Raw genomic sequence first — 21000 nt, forward strand, 5'->3', positions numbered from 1 at the left:
AATTCAGTGTGGGATGGCGCAGTTGTGGAGGCATGTTCATATGGGGATAGGGAAACTTGTGAGTGCAAACACTCTTACTCTCTTATTTCCTGCAGTTTTTTTTTAAAGGTTTGTCTAACTGCTCAGCATACAGACACTTGCCACATACTTTGCCTTCTTTGTCAGTATAGATGAGGTCTGTTACTGCTTTCACTGCTTTAAATTGCCAGAAGAGACTTACTGTGGGATGATCTTTAATTCTGAATGACAAAGCTAAAGATAAACCAGCATTTTTATTCCATTACGTTTGGGAATGCTAAGTGGGTATATCTGTTCTTATTAAGTTAAATCATTTAAAAAAAAAAAAAAAGTTGAAAGAAGGGGAAAAAAATGACCAACCCCTGTTCCAGTGATGCTTAATCATCGGTATTTGATGTTGTTACTTTCCTCCAATACCTTCCACTGGTTCCTGGGTCTGTAGGCACCCCATGGAGACCCGTAGGATCCTTTATACACTTCAGGGTTTGTTCTCGACACCAGAATCCAGGTGACTGCTCCGTCCTGCGTGGGAAACAGCGCTTTAAATTACCTACACTCGGGGGGCGTGCACGCGAGCAGGGTGCTTGTGCCTGGGGGGGAAAGAAAGGGTCGGGTAGGTCCTGGGTCTTCTCTCTTACCACTTTTTAAAGCCCTAAAGCCTTGCGAGAGCCGCAAGAGGCTGCGGGACGCGAGCTGCCGCTAGCGAGCGCTGCTGCCCCGCCGGTGCCGGGCTCTCCGGCTCCGGGCAAAGGCAGCGGGGGCTCGGAGCCCGCACCCGCGGCACGGTCGGGGCCGGGGGGGGCACTGGTGGTCCCTGCCGCCCCCGGGGGTCGCTGCCCTCAGCCGTGCCTGGCTGGCGTGGGAGGGAAGCGAGCGGGGGGCGCAGGCTGGCAGGGGATGGATGCGCCGGGCGTTTCTGGCTGCCCGTGGAGTGCGGCCAAGGGTGAGGTCCGCTTGCTTAAGGTAGAGGTTCAGGGCAGTTATCTGCGTAATAAAAGGAGGTGCTGGTTTCGGTGTAGGGGGGCTGAAAGGAGGGGAACAGAGCTCCCTGGGTGCATGCAGCAATCCCGCGGCGTCTTTCCGAGCTTCCGAAAGCAAAAGCCGAAGCTGGAGCGCTCCCGTGCCAGCCCCGGCTCCCGGCAGCAGCGATGCTCTCCCCCCCCGGAGCCAGCCCGGTGCTGTGCGGGGCCCGGCGGCGGTAGGAGGGCAGCCGGGGCTCGTTCGCCAGGTGGACGTAGGGTTTTGGTTTGCTTTCCTTTTTTCTTCCCTCTGTGCCTCTCCCTGGCAGTGTTCTCCCAGCATCAGCCACCCGCCGCTATTCCCCCGCACCCAGCGCGAAGCCGCTCTTCATCGGGAGCCTCCTGCGAGCCTGGGCGGCAGCGCTTGGAGCCAGCCCCGTCACCGCCATCCTCGGGGGGTGGCCGGAGGTCCCAGTGTCCCCCCCCCTCGGCTCCTGCCTGCTGGCAAAGCCCGGCTCCCTCCTCCGCCCCGCCGGTGCCCGCCCGACAGAACCGGCCGGAGCCCCCGGGGGGGCGCTGCCAGGCGCCCCCAGCCCTCACCTCGCACCTGAAGGGTTCCGCTGCTGCTGGAGGGCTTCAGAGAGGGTTTCCAGCCCTGTCCGGCTGCTGGCACTGCGGGGGAGCGCCCCGTAGCGAGCTTCCAGCAGTTCCCAGCTTGTTCCAAACTGGGCTGGCGCGGTTACTGGGTTAGATGCGGAGGATTCCCGGGGTGCGGGGTGCCAAGTGGCGAGGCACTCGTGTAACAGCCGACCTGCTCCGCTTGTATCTTCCCCTCCTGCTCAAGGAGGACGGATTCTTGGTTTGTGCCAGCAGCTTTTTGTACACGGCTGCCGGGTGACTGTCGCCAAAAGGCTGCTGCAGCGTCAAACCTGCGCGGCTCGAGCAGAAACTGGGAAGCGCAGAAAGCGAGGCTCCTCCCGAAATTGCTCCCGAGGGAGCACCATCTGCTGTCTCTCTTGCAGAAATCATCCTGCTGCGTGCATTAACTCTGCCCTCCCTGGGTGCGGGTGCGGAGGCGATTCCTGGCGAGCCGGGGGCAATTTTCCCTAAAGCTGAGCAGCAAAACGCCCGTTTGTGGTGCACCGCGTACAAAAGAAGCAGGGCGGGGAGGGGGTCTCCCAGTCGAGCTTCAAATCCAGTCTCTGGGGTAAAATGTTAAAATCTACCTGCATCCTGCGGGGCCGCGGGTTTCCCTGTGAGACGGGAGGCTGTTCGCTGCGGTTAGCTGAGACCTTGCTTAAAGGTCCCAGCAGTGCCCCGGCACCGGGCTGCGAGCCCCTGGGGGGGGAAAGCGCCTCGGGTCGGCCCTTGGGGAGCTGCCTTCACCGGGCAGCAGCCCCTGCAGGGCTTCTGGGCAAGGGGGAAAAAGGAGGAAAACCCGACCCTCCCCGAGGCGTGAAGCTTCCCCGTGCGGCTTTTAGGGGTGGAGAACAAGTGTTCCTAACGTACCCCGGGGAGAGAGGCTTTCTGAGCCCGGTGGGGCTCAGCAGGGACCTGGAGGGGGCCGGGCGGGGGGAGCTCCGTGTCCCCAGCCCTTCCCTACCCCCCCTGGCTGAGCCCCCGCCGCCGAGCCCCGGCCGCGGCGCTTCCGACGGCTGCGGGCCGGGATGCTGCCCGGCCGCGCTGGGGGGGCTGGTGCTGAGCGGGGCGCTGCGTTAAAGGGCGTTTGGGGAGGAAAATTAATGATGAGAATCGACTGCGCTCCTTCTGGGCTGCTTTCTAGTGCCCTTCTCCCTAGGAAAGTTGCCCACTCTTGCCAGAAAGGCACCTTGACGCTAGAACGGATTTTCTGCTCTCTGGTGGTCCAACAGATACGCCCCGCTGGGTTTAGCGTTCAGGAGCGTAGGGGCAGGGAGGGATGTGCGAGGGTTTCGGGGATGTTTGGGGCAGGGATGCCTGGAAGCCTGGCAGTGCCTAGCCTCAGCACCGCCTGGCGAGCGGTCTCTCTTCCCTACACCCGTTTTATTGCGTGCCCCCGGGTGAACCAAAACCGCTCAAGGAGGGGCTTTGGCCGGAGCTCCCCCCGCACCGCCCCGTCCCCGGCCTTGGCCGCCTTCCCTTAGGGCAACACCGCAGGAACCCAGCGCCGGGGCCGGCTGGCAGCGGGCTCCTTTCGAGAGCCACAGGAGCCCCTTTTCTGCGCTCCCCCCGCGGTCTGCGGGGCTCCGCGGCAGCCGGCGGGGATGCTGCGGGGTTTGGCTGCGCCCCACCTGCACGGGGCTCCGGTGCTGCCTCGTACAGGATAACAGAAAGCGGTGCGGGAGCCCCGGTTCGGGATTAACCCGGTTTCCACCCCTACCTGCCTCGCGTCCCGATTTAAAAGCTCTCCTGCTGCTGGTGTGTCTGTAGTGGTTTTGGGGGGGGGTTCTTTTTTGTGTTGGTTCGGTTTGTTTTTTTTTGTTGTTGTTTTTTTCTTTTTTTTTCAAGCGTTCACCTTTCTGTAGTTTAGTGGGGTGGATGTCTGTGTGTGAAGAGGGGAAGGAGAAGTTGATTTTGATCAGAGAATTTGACCAGAGATTCAACAGGGGAACGCCAAAACTGCCCTCTGACTTGCTCCAAACGCTGCTATAAATGCCCTAAATGAATTGCTTGGTGTCAGGGTGTGGGGGGCTGGCAGTGAGGAATCCTTTACTGGTGCTCGGTGTCTCTTAGCTTACAGATGAGGTGGCCTCCCCTGCTTCTCCAGGGCTGTTGAGAGATCCCCATTTCCTTCAGGTCTGGAAGTCTTTCATTTTCTGCTTTTCTCAGGGCAGAGTCTGCCTTTTGTTTCTTTCCTTTTTTTTTTTTTTTTTTCTTCCTCCCTCTTTAAATTATTTAGATCATGTTAAAGGTGTAACTGCTGTAAAGGGAAAATTAAGCAACAGAATTGCTGGTGGGTTGTGTAAAACCAGCTGTTGTCAACCCAAACTTATCCTGAAATGTGATGGGGATTCACAGAGGGACAAAGCAGAGTTTGTCTTCTAGCGCAGTGTGCCTTTGTACCCAGTGTCACTCCCTACTGGTTGTAACTGGATAAACTGCTGGTAAAGTAGCAGCTCCTGGCAAAGGTGGTGCTTCTCAGCAGATCAGTTTTTGAGGGAGGTAGAGGTCTGCCATTTGGTGTAGTAGTAGCAGGGTGACTTTTAAGGTAACTGCCTTATTACACCCCTGCAGACTGTTAGGTTTGAGTTTATACCGTGCACAGCAGCTTATTGCCACCACCCGGTCACTGTGTGCCTGAGGAGGTTTACAGGACCAGGCGCACCCACATCCCAGGTGAGCCAGCAAGCAGGATTTGTACTGAGCTGGAGTTTGGTGCTGAGTGCAGGCAGTGTACCTTGTTCTGTGCACCCGCAAAGACTTCGGGTTTGCCCCCGAGGAACTCCCCTTCTCAATTAGCCACCCACCCGCCGTTCTGCTCGCTCCTTATGGCAGAGATCTCTGCCCGCGGAGGTGCTGGTGACAACACGCTGAAGAGAAGAGCACGGTTTTAAAGCTGTGCTGCTTTGAGACGCTTCTTCCCATCTGTTCACTTCTGAGCAGAGGGTGCCTCGCAAGGACACGGGGCTGCTAGATCCGGGCCTTGCCCGGGGACGCTTGCTGTTCCCAGGAAGGGCTTAGCTGGAGCCTGAGGAGTTGTGTACAGATTGAGCCAGGCTTCAGCTAATGCCATTGTCAAGCCTCCAGTGGGGCAGTTTGGCCACCTGCTACTCCCTTTGGATGGGAACAGGATGCCTACTGGAAGGCTCATCAGGAAGAGAAAATACCTTCAGGTGTCCCATGTGAATGGGATTCTCAGGAGGAGTTCACAGTGAATTGTGCTTTTATAATCAATCGCAGCCAAGAAGGCTCCCAGATATTTATTTATTTTTTATATGCCTCGCCCTCTCGCTTAGCACTTAGTTTGTCAAGATTGCCAGACCATATCCTGCCTTCAGCCCGCGCTGGGATGAATCCTGAGGGCTGGATGTGGAACAGTAGCAGGATATGGCCCTAAAACCAGCAGCCTGTGCTTCCTGCGGGGAAGTGGCTGTCTATGGCAGCCCTTCTAGAGGAGAGCAACACCCTCCACTGCAGCAAAGTGCGAGGCTGGGGGGGGGGGGAAATCTATTGTGTGTTGGTTTTCAGTAAATACACTGTGAGCTACCTAGTGGTATTAAGTCTAATCACAGGAATTTTCCCCCTTAAAGCTGTGGCTGGATTTATGTTGATCACTTTAAAACAAATCTCACAGATATATTTAGTAGAAGAATGTGTAAAACCCCAACCCCCAAATGGTATTATGTAACCAATACAGTATTTAAGTGCCCCCTGTGTAAACTAACTGAAAAGCCTGCTGTTTGCCTTCTTTGCCTCTGTTGTGTATTGGTCAACCGAAGCCAGGCGCTGTGTTTGCTGTTCTGATTACTATTTTAAAGGATAGATCCATAGGATCATATTATCCAGAAAGAGAAAAAGACTTAAACCCCACTTTCTGGGCTTAGAGAGGACTCGGGGGCTGAGAGCCCTCTCGTGGGCTGCCCGGAGCGTGGATTTCTAAGCAAGCCCATGCTCTTAGAAAGCATGCACACCCCAGGGATGCAGCACAATGTACTTTGTCCCTTTATTTTGGCGTGTGCGGTGCAGCCCTCCTCAGTGGCTCCTACAACAGCCACAGCGTTCAGCTGAGCTCAGCGAAGGTGAAGCCGTGGTCCTGTGAAGTCCAGGAGGGGGTGGAGGATAGTGGTACCCGGGTTCCCCCCCTACATCTAGAGCTGGTATCAGGTGGAAATGAGAGGTGGATTTCCTCCTGCTTTGAACCATGAGGAGTTTGTAGGCTTTCCCCCTAATTTAGCGTTATTGATCTGCCATCAGCTCCTTGCCCAGTCAACCCCTTTATTCAAGGTGCTGGATCTCAGGAGCACAGTGGTTTCCCATTATTGTTATAATCTTTTGCCAAAGAGATATCCCCCCTTCTCAGTAATGCACCAAAGTGGAAGTAATCGCTCTTTTTTCTTCTTGCATTTGTCCTTTCCTGTTTCATTCACCGATTGAAAAATGGCTAAAGAGCAGCCCCCGTTTCACCTCCCCTTTTCCCTGATTGACTCAGCAGCTCCTGGGACAGAGAGAGGAAAGGGGCCTCGAGGTCACAACCTTCACAATCTTCAAAGCCCCTGCCGCTTCCAGCAGCTGTCACAGCTCTCACTGACCATATCCCCAGAAGGTCAGCAAAAAAATAAACACTGGGGCCCGACAGGTCCCCTTCTCATGCAAACTGGCCGTTTCCCTCCCCAGCTCCCATTCCATGCATAGCTTACACATAGGAGACCCCCTTGGATTTGCACAGAGCTATGCGAGAGCGAAATGCCACAGAAAATAAAAGCAGAAGGGCTTCCTGGGCAGGCAGGGTGGGAAAAAGAAAAGCGGCTTCCTGAGCTCTCCATGCCCACCCACAGGCTGCTGCAGCCATTTTGTGTGTGCACAGCCTGAAGGTGAAGCTGGGGAGGGGGCTGACTCTTCCCCGGGAGAGAGACTGCAGGGAAGGATTCGGCTTTTCTATCTGCTTGTGCACGTGAGAGGCGGAAGAGAGAATCCAAAAGAAATAGGAAATGAAGCATAGGCTGTAAAAGCCTTTTCATCAGGATTAGATTGCAGCCCTCGCCTCGAGCCGGTCCGCTTTCTGCACTCACCTTCCTCTGCAAAAAGTCATGATGAAGCAGAAACAGTGCCAGGGAGAAGCACGGGTTCAAAAGGCCAGAGTGGAAAGGTCCTTTGCTAAAGGAAATAACCCTCCCCGGCCCTCTTTTATAGAAGGATCCATTTCGCCATGGCCACTAATAATCGCGGGGCTATTTCCTGGCCTTCCCAGCTGCAGAGCACCGATCTGCTCTCCCTTACTGCAGCCCCTTCCCTCCCACCCCACCGCTGAGCCCAGCACCAGGGCATGCCTCCCGCCTGCTTCTCGGGCTCCACAGGGCAGGAAGACCCCCGGTCCTATTAGTGCCTTCGGCCTCTCCCCACAAAGCACAGGCCTGGCCGGCCCCACAAAACCACGTTGCGGGGGCTCTGCATCTGTGCGCCACTGCTGGGGAGGCTGGTGACCTGCAAGAAACCCCCCCGAGGAAGAAAAGGCAGCGACAGGGACATGGGAAGTCACTTTATTTGTGCGGGGCCACTCACCTCGCCCTGCCCCTGTGCCCAGCTCCCCCTGGCCATGGGTCTTGATCCCGGCTCCCCCCGGCCCCCTGTCAGACAGCTCTTGGGTGGGGGGCCCGGCCCTGCTCGCTGTCACCAGCTCGGCCCCGGCTCTCGCCGCTCCCCGGCGCACTGACGCCCTTTCATTATTGCACTGCTCGCTGCGACCGTGACAGTAGTGCAACAGGGAAAGAGGGGCAGCCCGCCCGGTGGTCCCAGCGCTGGCCCTGCTGCTGGGCTGGGGGCACAGAGGGAGAGCCTGGGTTTAGGGGTGGAGGGGGGGGGGAGGAATTTCCTGGCTTTGTCCCCGAGCTGGCTGCCTCCCCCCGCAGCGATGCTGGGTGGGTGTTTGAGGGGGGGAAGCCCCAAGCAGCGAGTGCAGCCCCGGCAGCACCCCGAGCCTGGCTGTGCTGTAGCAGCCCCACACCGCCCTGGGAGCGGCTTGTGAAGCCCCGCAGAGGCAGCGGCTGCTCCGCCGAGCCCCGCTCTGGCCCCAAAGTCCCCTCCCACCACCCCTTTCCCTGGGCCCCAGAGGTCCCGAAAGGGACCGCGGGGACCACCTGAAATGGAAGGCAGGGCCACCCACTCGGCCATCCCGGCTGCTGTCAGCCCCCAGCTGATCCCTCACAAAGCGGAGAGATTTAACGCCCCCGTCCCTTGCTCCTTTCCCACGTACCTCCGGGAACGGCTCTGGGGAAGGGCCGGGGGCCGTGCCCAGCCCCGCTCCACCGCCCGACCCCGCTGCGAGCCGCGGGCCCGGCCACGCTCGCCGGGCAGAGGCGAGAGCTTTGCCGCGGGGAGGTCAGCGGGAACAGAGCCCCGGCCCCTTTGTGCGGCGCCCTGCTTCGCACAGCGCTGGTTTTCGGGCTGGGATCAGGCGCGGAAACAGCAAGTGTGGCTATGTATCTCCTCCCATCCCTCGGTGGGTGTTTACAGCGTGATGTAAAATAGGCACCCTTCAAACCTCTCGGGACTCGTGCTATTTAAAATGGAGACACGATGGGTTTCTCCAGTTTCAGTCACCGTGTGAGCTTTTTAAACACAAGGCCATTTTGAATCCTGTGCGATAGCATCGAAAATACACCCATTACTCAGGACCTGAGTCACCACAATAGCACAATTATTTGTCACAAGTAACGTCTCCGCACCATTACTTGCCTATCTAACAAGGCTCGATATTTCACAACTTTCCCCTTAACTCGATGGGCACATAGGATTAGTTTTTCCTGCTGTGGCTGTCTTCTCTCCGTGAAGAATACCCCCAAAAGAAAAGACCCTATAAGCAATATTGCACTACTACCCTGAGCACAAAAGCAGAGGCAATATTGATAGGGTCTCATCCTTAAGGTTAGGAAGCTGGACAATGTGTCTTGCGGCAGGTGACTGGAGGGAGCTTCATTCCATGCCTGCAAATGGGGAAGGGGTAAAAAGTTAGAAAGCAGCGCACTGCCCTGTGCATCGCAGCACCCTGTGCTCCTGGGAGGCTGGGGTGCAGCAGCAGTAAACCTCTGGCCCCACAGAATCGGTTTGGGGACACCGTCCCTTTCTCCCAGGACGTCTGTAACACCAGTGTGGATTTTACCCAGGTTTCTGTACCTCTGTCCCCAGTTCTCACCTTCTTCTTGCGTGTGAATTTCTCCTTTATTAATAAACTCAGTCAATTAGCTGCCTGAGCTGGTAGGGGCTGGGAAGCACTATTTATTTGGTTAATTGATAGTTGTATTTTGAACCTCTTAGTAATAGGCATCGAGCCCTCGGAGAACTTCCTTTCCAGGGCTGTCCTACTTGGAGAGCCCAGTGTTTGAAAATATCCCTCCCTTCATTGGAAATCACGGGATTAAGTACACACCAAAAATTAGAAAGCGAAACAGGATCTGCAGGGCTGGCTCTCCAGCACTGACTTCACGTTAACGCACACAGATCAGACGCTGTTTGGAGACGCACGCGTGCTGTGCCCTAGCTGGTTTTGTTCAGCTTGTTCTCCTCCTGCCCCCTCCCTGGCACCTTTTCTGTCCTAGGCTGGAAGGCGCGATCTTCAGCTGGGGCTGAGCACAGCAGCGGCCCCAGGGAGGGGCTGAGGCACCTCCAGCTTTGGGGCTGCTTTGCCAGCAAGGCTCTTCCTCTGCAATCCTGCTCCCAGTGAACCTGCCCCAGCACCTTCCTCACGTAGGAACACTTGAGAGTCCAGAGGAAGATGAAGGAAACTTCATTCCCAGGCCATCCCAAACCAGTTCATGATTTTGACACTTTAAGCTTCTCTTTCCTCAGCCTGCTTTCCAGTGGATTAAATAAGAGTGTAATGGAGAGACAATCCCCTAATTCATGGATTCCTGGCTAATTTATGCATACCACATTGATCTGGTTTTTGCCATTAGAGATCCCTGGCGTTTGGCATGCTGGTGTGAGGCAGCCCTGCATCCCCTTTGATGTTGCCTGACTTGCCCAAAGCAGCTGAAAACCGAGGACATGCCAAAGAAAAGAGAACAGGGGAAGCTCCATTAATTGTTTGTTTTTCTAATGGACTGATAAACAAAATCTCCAGTCTCCCCCAACCCCTCCCTATCCCTGTCCTTTGTGATGCTTGTTGGAAGCAAACAGGAATCTTTCTTCCACGTTATTTATTTGTATTAACCTTTGCTCACGCTAATTAAGAGGCCATGTTCACAGAGATTGCTGTAAGCAGCTCAGAATGAGTTTTTATCAAACTTTGGTATTCTTGTTACCTTGGCAAACCCTCACGTTTAACCCTGCCACTCTGCTTCTCAGCAATCCCTGCAACCTAGACATCCAGTTGGACTGAGAACAAAAAAAAATGCAGCTAGGCTCTGCCTTACCTTTCCATCTACTCCCGTCCAGTCTCTATTTTGCTTATGTTTACCATGTGTTTTCCACTCTTCAGCCTCGATGTTATTTCAAACAAGACTTATGCTTAACACACACAATTTAACTTCTCCAGTGGCCCAAAGACAAGCCCACTGGTGAGCGTACAGTCGAAACATACAATTCACACATCGAGTGACGTTGCTAATGCACCAGTAGTGGTGGGGGGAAAGCACGGCTTGACAATTTCTACACAACTTAAGAATTTCAGCAGTTGCAGAAGCTACAACTGGCAGGAAGGAGTAAGGGATGTAATTAGAGACGTCAGCCACGAGTTAAAGTCCAAGCAAAGGCAATTAAGATACTATGCCTTTATGCTTCTGGATCTGCACTGAGAGCCTAGACGTGTCTCAAGAATTTCCTTATCTCCAAGTGGTGCACTGGCACAGGACTCCCCACACTTCCCCCCCTTTTTTCTTTTTTAACAAGACAGGAAAAATAAAGGCGGCTTCAAATACCCAATAGTATTTCCCCAGTTTGCAAACAATATGTGCAAAGCCAGGGTCAATCTATGCCCTATAGCAGGGAGACTTCTCTGGAATGTATATGGGGGTTATTTTAAAATAAACGTTTAAACACGAGATTATGAAATGCATGCTATTTATACTCCAGGAGGCTCAGCATCTCTAGATATGTTTAGAAACCTCTCTCGCCTTTAATCACAGTTATAGAAACTAAATGGAAATGTCACCCAGACTAGTATGGAAATAACGCTTTACATGTTGCTCAATAATCAAAGCTTTTTTTTTTTTTTGGTAGTGTTGGGGGGGGAAATCTCTAACTGTAGTGGAGTCATTGCTGGATGATTAAGCCCCCTTTTTCTGATGTTAGCAGAAAGCATCGGTGAGACTGAAGTGTCCCAATGATGAAGCCTGAGGATAAATATAAAGTAGTGAGCAGCCTCTCTGGAGCTCAGAGGCCTCCCGCTCCATGTGAGATCAGACCTCATCCTCTTTGGTGTAGTTTAGGGAGCCATTTCCCCTTCCCTTCACTGCTGTTTGTTTGTTTGTTTTCCCTTGTGGTTAAAGGTGCCACTTCGGGCAAGAGTGTTTTAAAAACGTTCATCTCGGTTGCAACCTCACAAAACGTGGCAGGACAACAAAGCTTCAGTCCAGCCTCGTTTCCCTGGTCACAGCCATTTCGCTAGCCTGGGGAAAGGAGACCATTTAAAAGCCATCTTGCAATTAAATACATTATATAGTCCACAATATATTTTCTGCAGCAAAATTGACACTATTACCAAAGGTCAGAGCAAACACTTTGGAAACAGCTGTAGGCTGAGGGTTGATTTAGAGTTTTCCAACCTCTTTAGTAATTGTATCATTGTTTTAAAACTGGGAAGTGTTGCCTTTTTAATTCTCTCCCCCCCCCCCTTTTTTTTTTCTGAAAGAGAAAATTCTTAGCATTCCAGTCCTGGCTCCTTAAGTCTATCTTGCAAGTTACTACAAATCCGTCCAGAGAAAAAGGGGATTCTTGCTTCCATGCAAGAGTCAACCTGTCCAGGTGTGAGCCTCCGGAGAGGCCGTGCTGGCAGTGCTCCCCGCAGACGCTGCCTTCCCCAGCCCGTTTCACCCACCAGGCCGGGGGCCTCTGTCACCCACAGCCACTTATCAACATGTCCCCCCTCCCTCCGCCTGCAATCAGGAGGGATTACACACCAGAATGTCCCGCCGTTTGATTCTTGCTTATAATATTTAGTTTGTGGGTTTCAATAACCCTTTTCTCAGCAGCAACATTTCCTCGGCTGGCAGAAGCCAGATCTGCGTCAGTGAGCTCCATTAAAAGGAATGACAGAGCTCCTTAAACAGCCTAGACTTTGTAACCCCACAATACGGCTTTTCTGCGTGGTGTTTACCAGTGCTCTGCTGTCTGATGGAAAAAAAAAAAAAAAAAAAAAAGACTTGTGGTACTGAAAGCAGGAGCAAAATAGGGCTAAATCCTATCACCTGGGGAGGGCCGGGCCCACTCACAGCCCTGTGCACACAGCGGGGTGAGCGGGGCATCTGCCAGCAGCCTCAGCTGGTGGAGACGTGTGTGTGGGGCTGACCTCGGAGCCTGCCACCCCATCGGGAGCCCCACAGGGCTCGGGGCAGCCCTCAGTGCCCTCACCGCCTCGCCCAGGGCTGTGCTCCCCGCAAGGCCCCGCAGGAGGGGAGCGGGCACCTCCTGCACGCCCCCCAGCCCCGGTCCCCAAACCACCCAAGAGCAGCGAGAGCGGGAGCGACCTTAACAGGGCTCGAGCACTCAATGCAATGACTCAAAAAGTCCCCCTGCAAAAAAAAAAAAAAAAAAAAAAAAAAAAATCCCTCTGAAAACTTAAACCATCTGATTTCACTTTCCGCTCCAATTGGTTGTGTAGCCAGGGCGCAGGTCTGGCCTCCTCCACCACACTAATACCCTATGTGTGCTGCCTCCACAGAGGAGGGGTTCTTTTAACAAGTTTATGCAACAACAGGATGGAGGCTCTGCCGGAGCCCTTCCCCCCGCAGCCCGACCTGATTCCCCGCATTCCTCCCGCGCCCTCCCCCTCCGACCCAACTGGAGACAAACTCTGGCATCTCCACACACATGCAAATGGTTTCCCTTGCACAAATACAGACTCCTGAAGGGGCCTTTGCTTCCGAATCCCCCCGCTTTTTTTTTTTTTTTTTTTTGCTTTCCTCCAGTGCTTTTTTTTTTTTTTCGCTGTTACATTCCTCAGCCAGGCAGGGTTAAAAAAAAAAAAAAAAGAGAGAGAGAAAGAGCGAGTGGGGAAGGAAGGGCTTGGAATGTGTAACCTCCATCCCAGGCCCAGATCTGCAGGGGACCCCAGTCCTCGCCCCCCACGCCCCCAGGGCTGCCTTTGGCAGCCTGAGCTCGGTGGAGGGCCTGCAGTGGCCCCAGTGGCCATGAGCAGGACTCGGATAGTGGCCCCTGGCGAGTGGAACTCAGTCCTTGTCACCACCCAGGCCTTGCCCTGCATCGCACGCCTCGAATCCCCCCTGCCCAGGGGAGGTTTCCAAGCGGTGCCACCACTCGGTCTGTAAGGTCAGGGCTTCACATGGACGCGTAGCTCCATGTGTGCTCCCCCCAGGAGCTCTGCACTGCCAAACAAGGCGGGCTCGGGCCTCAGAGAGGCCATCTTACAGCCCGGCCTAAAGCCATGGCTGCCCCTTGTCCCCAGTGCCCGGTGGGCTCCATGCTGCCTGCAGCGGGGTGGCTCCAGCCGGGCACCGCTCCTCCCTGCCACCCTCCTCAGAGGGACGCAGCGAAGGGCCCCTCGCGCATCCCCTCTGCTCCCTCTTCTGCTCCCAGTGATGGCGGGGGGATGGTGTCCCCCCCTCACTGCCAGGGTCTCTACAGACCCTGCTCTCTCCTAGCTTTTAATTAAAAATCAGGAGGGGAAGGCGCCTCAGCTACCCAGGCCTCCCTGCTCCTTACCGCACGCAAAAATGGCAACCGGGCTGCAACGCGCAGAGATGGAGGAAAAGGAAAGCTCCAGAGAGAGGGAGCCATGAGGCTCGGGTTACCTCCTCTGAGGCTTGGGCACTGCACTGCAGCCGCCACCGGCCCCGAGCCTCCGCTTCGGGTTCGGAGGCTTAGCCTTCTCCTCGGGGTGTGAAAGGGAGGCAGGCTTCAGCTCCTCACCACCCCGGGGACCGAAAAGGTGCCTTTTGTTTGCTCACTTGTTCATTGAGGAATGGAGGGCGTTATTGAGGTTCGGCTTCCCCTTGTCCCTCTAAAATAGGATCCCACCTCCCCCCCCCCCCCCGCCTCAGGATGTGGTCCTCCATTTTCTGCCTCCCCATGGCTCGCTCGCTAGCACACCCTGGCCTGGCTTGGGGTACGCAATGCAATCTGAAAATGCTCCTTTACCTAGATTTGATTTCCAATATGACGGCTCTCCCCACCCCCACCCTTTGCTCCCAAGGTAACAGCTCAAGGCTTCAGGAAAAAAAAAAAGAGAGAGAGAGAGGGAGAGAGAGAAAGGTCCCATCCCCCAGCCCTCCAAACCCCTTTCTTAGCAGCTGCAAGTGAAAATACCACATCTGCCTCCAACCACACCGCGAGTGACAGTCACCAACAGATTGTTATTTAAAGATCAATTCTGAATGCAATATTACGGTTCCTAGGCCTGCATCATCCCTGCGTCTCTCAGACCCGCTCCACGCTTGCTATTGAGAACTGCAGAGAAAGATTGTCTTTCAAAATCTATTGATTGTTATTTACGCGCCTCCTATTCTTTTTTTTTGTTTTGTTTAATGAAAATGAAGGTATCAATATTGCTTTAGTCTTAACAGTAATTCCTCTAAAAGTGAAATACGATGGAACTTGGAAGATATATCAATAGGAAGCAAAAATTAAATTGCCTGTGAATACACGTGTATATATTAAAGTCACTGAATTCCATACACAATAACAACATCCTGACGTTCCTAAGACTAATTTTTAAAGCAGAAGCAAGAAAAGATTCAGACTTGGTCAGGATATTTTTAAAGGTGGTGATTGCTCTAAAGGAGGACAAGAGGGCTTTAAAATGTGAATAGGCCAGCGTTTTATTTTACAACTTGGACACACAAACCCACGCTAGTGGCAGAAAGGGCAATCCATTTTGTACACTGAAGCAGTCAAAACGGGGAACAAAACCCAAGGAATTTCCATACAGACCACTCAACCTAAACACAAAATAAACAAACAAACACGAGGGGATGGATTTTTTAGGCAATTTCTACACAAGCTTGACAATTTAACGCTCGCTCGAGCCTTTGTGGCAGGGTGGGGAGGAGGAATCAGAGTAGGGGGATGGTTGCCTCCTAAAATGCATTAAATAACTACAGAATCCCATAATGTCAGGGGCTGGGTGTGCAACAGTAACTGATCATAAGGATGTATTAGGACTGGAACCAAATGCTTTGACAATATTATTGCACTGCTTTATTTGTGCAGACAGTAGTGCAACATTGTCAGAGCCAGCGATACCAGCAGCCACTGTCACGTTCTGCACAGCTGCCCTGCATCCTTTTGTAAGGGACTGTTACATTACAGTGTTAACCACAATAACGTTTTTATGTTTAGCCCCAATAAAACTCTGCATGACAAAGTTTATTTGCAATCGTAATTAGACAAAGTAAAAAAAAAAACAACAATAACAAAAAGTTAGTTAAAAAAATGAGAGGGAGAGAGAAAGAAAGAAAGAGAGAGAGAGAGAGAAAGAGCACTGTTAGTATGGCTTGTTAAACAAACCATTCAGGCTTTTGCTACATGCCCAGTATATCTAGGCACGGTACGTTATGAAGGTTTTATACAATCAAATATTTTGCTATAGTAATGGAGAATAAAAAGAACAAGGGGCTTAATTCAGCATTCCCAAACGTATGTGTTTCCATAAAAACTAAATTGGTCAGTCAATGAATCTGAACTGCACGATTTAAATAAATCACACAAAGTGCCAGCCCCTTCCTGTGCTTTCAGAAGTTTTCTTAATTGTGCTGTGTGTTTTCTAGTGGTTGACCAGTACAGACCAAAAAGCCTGATGTGTGTGTATATATAGACTGGTATAAATACACAGTGCTTTGATTTGCTGTGGAGGAAAATGTTAGAGAAACGATGGGACTTGTATACAAAAATACATAGTGTCTGTGCTTCAATCTCATGCATATCTCAGTGTCACCACTCAAAAATCACAGCATAAACACAACAGATTCATAGAAACAAATCAACAGCATTAAATCCCTACAGACATTGGTAGGGACCACCTTGAACATACAGGGAAGAGTTTCTAAAGGGGAAAAACTATGAAGAAATCATTATAAAAATTTCCATGTAGATATTGCATGAAAGTGTGTAGAAATTTAGAGTGTGTAGAATAATGAATTACTCACAGGATATCGGTAAACAAAGCAGGTAATGTGATGCCTTGAAAGCTCCCAGAAATGTTTAGAGATTGTTTTAAATAGGATGTGTTTAAACTATTCCAGCCCTTTCATATATAAGGACAAATAAAATCTATAACCCAGGATCTGTCTCCTTACTTAAAACCACTCCCACATGTATAAAACCTTATTTCACACACGTGCATAAATACACTGGAGGAGGCATCTATTTTAGGGTTGTTTGCCCACTCTGAAGAGGGTGGGCTGCTAAAGGGGGTCATGTTTCTGCCAGCCAATGCCCTTTTAATATTGCACTGCTCATCATAATTGCCAGTAGTACAACAGAAAAAGGGCTCTGGACAACAGCATACTTCAGAGACTTTCCAATATAAGTGATAAATCAGTTAGAAACTTCTCCAAGTGATGGCCTTCTGTGCATGATTTACTCTAAAACAGATTTGTTATATTCAAAAAAAAGGAGTTTCTTCGACAACCACATTGAATCAATGTTATTCTTTAAAGTCAGATTTTAATACTTCACAACTGCATCTTAAAATTTAATTCAGCAAGAATTTAGACAAGGTTGTTTTAGGGACTTTTTTCTTTTCCATGACAAATGTACTGCATTAGAGCACGTGAAAGCAAAGACCAGAATTGGATTGTCCTCCTTGCATTTCAGGACCCAGCACGTTACAAAAGTAGGTGTGTAATGAAGTAGATTAAACATTATCTCAAAGACACAATGCAGGAGAAGTTCATATTCTTTCTATTGCTTTCATCTGAATCATCTGCTAAAATATTTGGTATTTATTATATACATGCCTGCTAGTAGTTTAAATTGCTTCTATTTATTTTTAAGTGCTGAGGAAGTTTTGCTATTTTTTGCAAGCATCTAAACAAGCTTTCAAAACAACTGCCATCCAGGAGGGGAGAGACCTTTAAAAGTCATCTGCTTGCATCGTGAAAACATTACTATTGAATTATTTTCTTTCTTTTTTTCAGAAAGAATATAGGGGTAGTGAGGAGAAAACATCAGTTAATCATTACAAATCAGACATTCCAAATAATTTTAGCAATAAGTAACATTTAAAAGTCAACTTGTTAGTCTTTAGGTTTCAAACTGGTTACCATTTGTTTCTTTAAACAATTTCAAACTTAAAGCTGGAAAACGTAACTACTTGTTAAATAAGAATCACTGGAGAAATTACAAAATACTTTGATTTCAAGCTTCAAACAATGCAAAGAAATTCTAGGCAAAGAAATCCAAACTTGAAAACAATTTTCCATAAGCTGTACAGATGAGTAAGAATCGTACCAAATGCTACAATGAATTAAACTGATTCGAGTCTGGGGGAGTTTGGGCTGAGTGAGAAAATGCACTAAATGAATTTTGGTTGTCAAATTTATAGAGTAGTATTAACAAAAAGCCAGTTGATTTGGAAGTGTCCCAACCAATTAGAATCTTAAACTGCATCGTTGTTATTTGCTGATTTAATTTTATTTTTTTTCTCCTTTTTTTTGGACAAGAATTTCTCCCTAACCCAGAAACCTAGGCTAGTTTGGAGATGTTTAAAAGAGGAAAGAAAGAGAGAAGGGGGTGGGGGAAGAAAAAAGAGAGAGAGAGAGAGCTAGAAGAAAGAATGTGCTTTAAACTTTGGGAAGTTTTTTTTTTTTTTTTAAATTCCCGAGCCCCAGTTTGTGTTCGAGGGTACGAGCCTTCCTTACACAACTCAAGACCACACACTGGAGGGAAACGGAGTGGAATTGGGGCAAAGTGCAAGAATGCCAAAGAAACACTTTGGGCTGCGCACCCTGGTTTATTGCAAAAACTCTGGACTATTTAAGCAAAGCATTACTTTTACGAGATTTAAATATTAAGCCAATATAAATACTGGCCGGAGATAGCATGTGACTTAGTGCCTCGCTCTTCGGGGGTTTTAAGAGACACAAAAAGAGAAGGGGGGAAGAGAGCGGGACCTCTTAGAGGAAAGCGAGCTACGCCGTGTGTGCGGGGAGAGCAGCGGGGCTCCGCCGGCAGCAGCGCCGAGCGAGCCGAGCCGCACAAAGCTCGCCGGGGCCGGCTCGGCTGCGGCGAACGGAGCGCGGGGCGCGGGACCGCGCTCGGCTTTCTCCGGAGCTTTTTGCATCGAGAAAGGGACCGGGAGAAGGGGGAGGAAAAGGGCAAGAAGGGGAGCAGCCGGCTCGCCCCTAGGCAAAGCGTTTTCAGCCGAGCCCGCCCGCAGCCGCCTCCCGCACGCCTCCCGCGCATCCCCGCCTCTCCCCGCCGCCGGCCGCCCCCGGCCGCTCCCCGCCTCGCTCCCCGGCCCCGCCGCCGCCTTCCGCGGCCCCCGCCGGGGCACCGGCAGCAACTTCGCCGCCGGAGCCGCTCCGGAGGGAAGCAGGGAGGCAGCGATGGATGGAGGCGAGGAGGGATGGAGCCAGGGAAGGAGGGCAGGACGGGCTCGCCCGCCCCACGGGGAAAGCGCTCCGGGAGAGCGGGGCTCGGGGATGCCGCGGTGCCCCCGCCTCGCCCCGCTCTCCGCCCGGGGGGGGCCGCCCCCGCCTCTGCCCCGAGCCCCGCGGGGCCCCCACGGGCACGGCAGCAGCGGGGCCGCTCCCCGCCGTCCCCCCGCTCCCCCTCGGGGCCCTCCGCTCCCGCCGTTTCCCCCCCGGCCCCCCAGGCTGCGACCCCGGAGGAGGCTGCGGCGGAGCCCCGGAGCCCCCCCGGCTGCGGCGAGCCGGGCTGCGCGGGGCGGGGAGGCGAAACTTCCCAAAAGAGGCGCAAAAGCGAGGACGGGACGGGACGGGACCGGCCCCGCGCTGCCCCCCCAGCACCCCCCGGGGCCTCCCCAGAGCCCCCCCGAGCCCCCGGCCCCGCGCCGGGCGGGCTCGGGCGCCGCTCCCCGAGCGCCGGCGCTCGGGGCAAAGCCCTCCGGTACGAACCTCATGGCCTCCCCGCTCCGGCCTCCATCTTTGACTAGTTGACATTCAGCTCCTGCCTGACCAAGTCCTCATTAGCATAGCGGCCCCGCCATTGGCCGGGCCCTGCGCTAGTCTGTGCCACCGCCTCGCCCATTGGCCGCCGGGGAGGATATTTAAAAATCTTAGCCCGCCGCCCATTGGCCCGCGGCGGCCGACGTCACGGGCTGGGCTTTATTTTAACAATGAACGCACAAACACATTCTTCCATTCACAAATTTTTTTTTTTTTTCAGTAGTTTGCCCGCCTTTTCTGCAACTACATTTTCATTGATTTTTTTTGTTTCAACTGAGGGGGTCCCGGCTGTAAACAGATAAATCAAAGGCGAGCGGAGGGGGGACCTGAGCAAATATTATTTTCTCCCCCCTTTCTCTCTTTTGTTCGGGGCTGCTGGTGTTGGGGGAACAAACCCGAGCCCCAGCGGTCCCTTATCGGAGAGGTGTGGTCGGTGTTTCTCCGCTCTGCCCTGCCCGAGAGATCGCGGCTACCCCGTGCATGTTGCCCTCTCGAAGCTCGACCCGAGTAGCAAAGCAAGCCCTGCCTTGGCAAAACAAATCGCCGAGCTGGGCAGAGCAGGAGGGGCAGCGCTGCTCGAGCCGGGGCACCCCGCGTGTGCGAGCCCCGGGCCCGGCTCCCCCGGGTCCGCTCGGTGCCGGAGCCGCGCTGGGTACGGGCCGGGCAGGGCTGGGCTCCGCTGGGCAGGCACCGAGGGCCGGGGGCCAGCGGGGGGCACGGCGTGACAGCGGGGGCTGCTCCCCCCGGGCATGGCTGCTGACCTCACAGCGCGTTATCGCCGAGTCTGGGGGTAGGGAGGGAGGCTGCGTGGTATGGCTCCCACCCTGCCAGCCGCACGGCGCGGGATTTGTTGAAAAAAATGGATAAACGGGGACCGGGAGAGCAATGAGGCACGGTCTCTGTAACACGGGCATGTGCTGGTGGCTCTTGTTTGAAAAGATTTCTGCCACGTTGTTAACCAACAAACTCACGTTTGTGCAGTTGCTTTCACCTCTGAAATAAATAGCTCCTCCTGTGGAATCAGCTATTCAACAATTGTTTTCAACAGATGTTTTTTAAAATGAAAGTGTTTTAGCACTCAAACGAGACCAACCTAACAGCAAATGAACTGAACAAGCTTTAAGAAAGTGATACACTTCTGTATTTAAAAAAAAAAAAAAAGTTGTTTTTTTTTTCCTATTGTATTTGCTAGCATTTTGTTAAGTAATCAGTATTTGAAAAACATATTTCTCCCTAAAGTGATGAATGATTTTTGTTTCAAAATCTCCTTTCCTTTCATTTGTTAACTACCTTCAAGCACAGCCCGACCCCAAAATCTATCTCGTGTGCCTGTGAACAAGAATTTTACATTATACAAGAAAAAGGATATTAGCTATTTTCAAAAATAAACTAAACTTCCTTTGTATCTATTCCTGGGCTTGGGAGTCGATTCCCATTTGGATATTTTCTCCATATAAGTATGTTCGTGTGAGCGTAGCCCCCACGCACAGACACTGAACCCGAGTTGTAACCACTGGCTCTGGGGCCGAATGGGTGGGGACTTGGGGCAGTGGATCTCTGGCAGTGTTTTTGGAGATGGGAGAGAAGGGCAGTGGGCTGTGAAATCACACATTCCTGTCCAATGGAGCTGAAATAATGGTATTGTTCTCTGGAAAAGAGGTTGCTTTTCTCTTCTCCATTCTTCCCCTGATCTGCAGGGACCTGATTGTGCAGTTAATCAGCAAAAAAGCGTTTGATGTAAGGCAGGGCGTGAATTCAAAAGGGCCAGGGGGGATTCAAGAGGGATTCTTCTGTCTGTTAGAAAATGTTTTTCTGATTTCAAAATGGTAGACGTTTGAAAAGCTGCACTGGTCTCTTCAGAGATCCGGGTCTGTAGTAGGTACCAGCACTAATTATATCGCTTCCTTTGTGGGTTTGACACTTTACTGCTGGAAGAAAAAAAAAAAAAAAAAAAAGTTATCTTACAGCAAAACCAGAAAGATGTCCTTCCTGGAGCAAAGGTGAGCCCCTATATCCCTGCAGTTAATTTCTTGCTGTTGGTTGCCAGAGCGTCTCTTTACAGCTGCCCTGCTAAATGTTTAGCA

At 52.2% G+C, this 21000-nt stretch overlaps 1 long non-coding RNA gene across 1 annotated transcript; it reads right to left on the bottom strand.

Moving 5' to 3' along the window:
* Positions 1-253: 253 nt before the first annotated feature.
* LOC113845356 (uncharacterized) lies at positions 254-19042 on the bottom strand. The gene is made up of 3 exons (XR_005269759.2): positions 18866-19042; positions 1578-8596; positions 254-540 (listed from the first exon to the last, which is right to left on the bottom strand). It is a non-coding gene; the product is annotated as an uncharacterized lncRNA (long non-coding RNA).
* Positions 19043-21000: the final 1958 nt, after the last annotated feature.

This window comes from Anas platyrhynchos, chromosome 16 (genome assembly GCF_047663525.1).
Source record: "Anas platyrhynchos isolate ZD024472 breed Pekin duck chromosome 16, IASCAAS_PekinDuck_T2T, whole genome shotgun sequence".
Taxonomy (NCBI): Eukaryota; Metazoa; Chordata; class Aves; order Anseriformes; family Anatidae; genus Anas; species Anas platyrhynchos.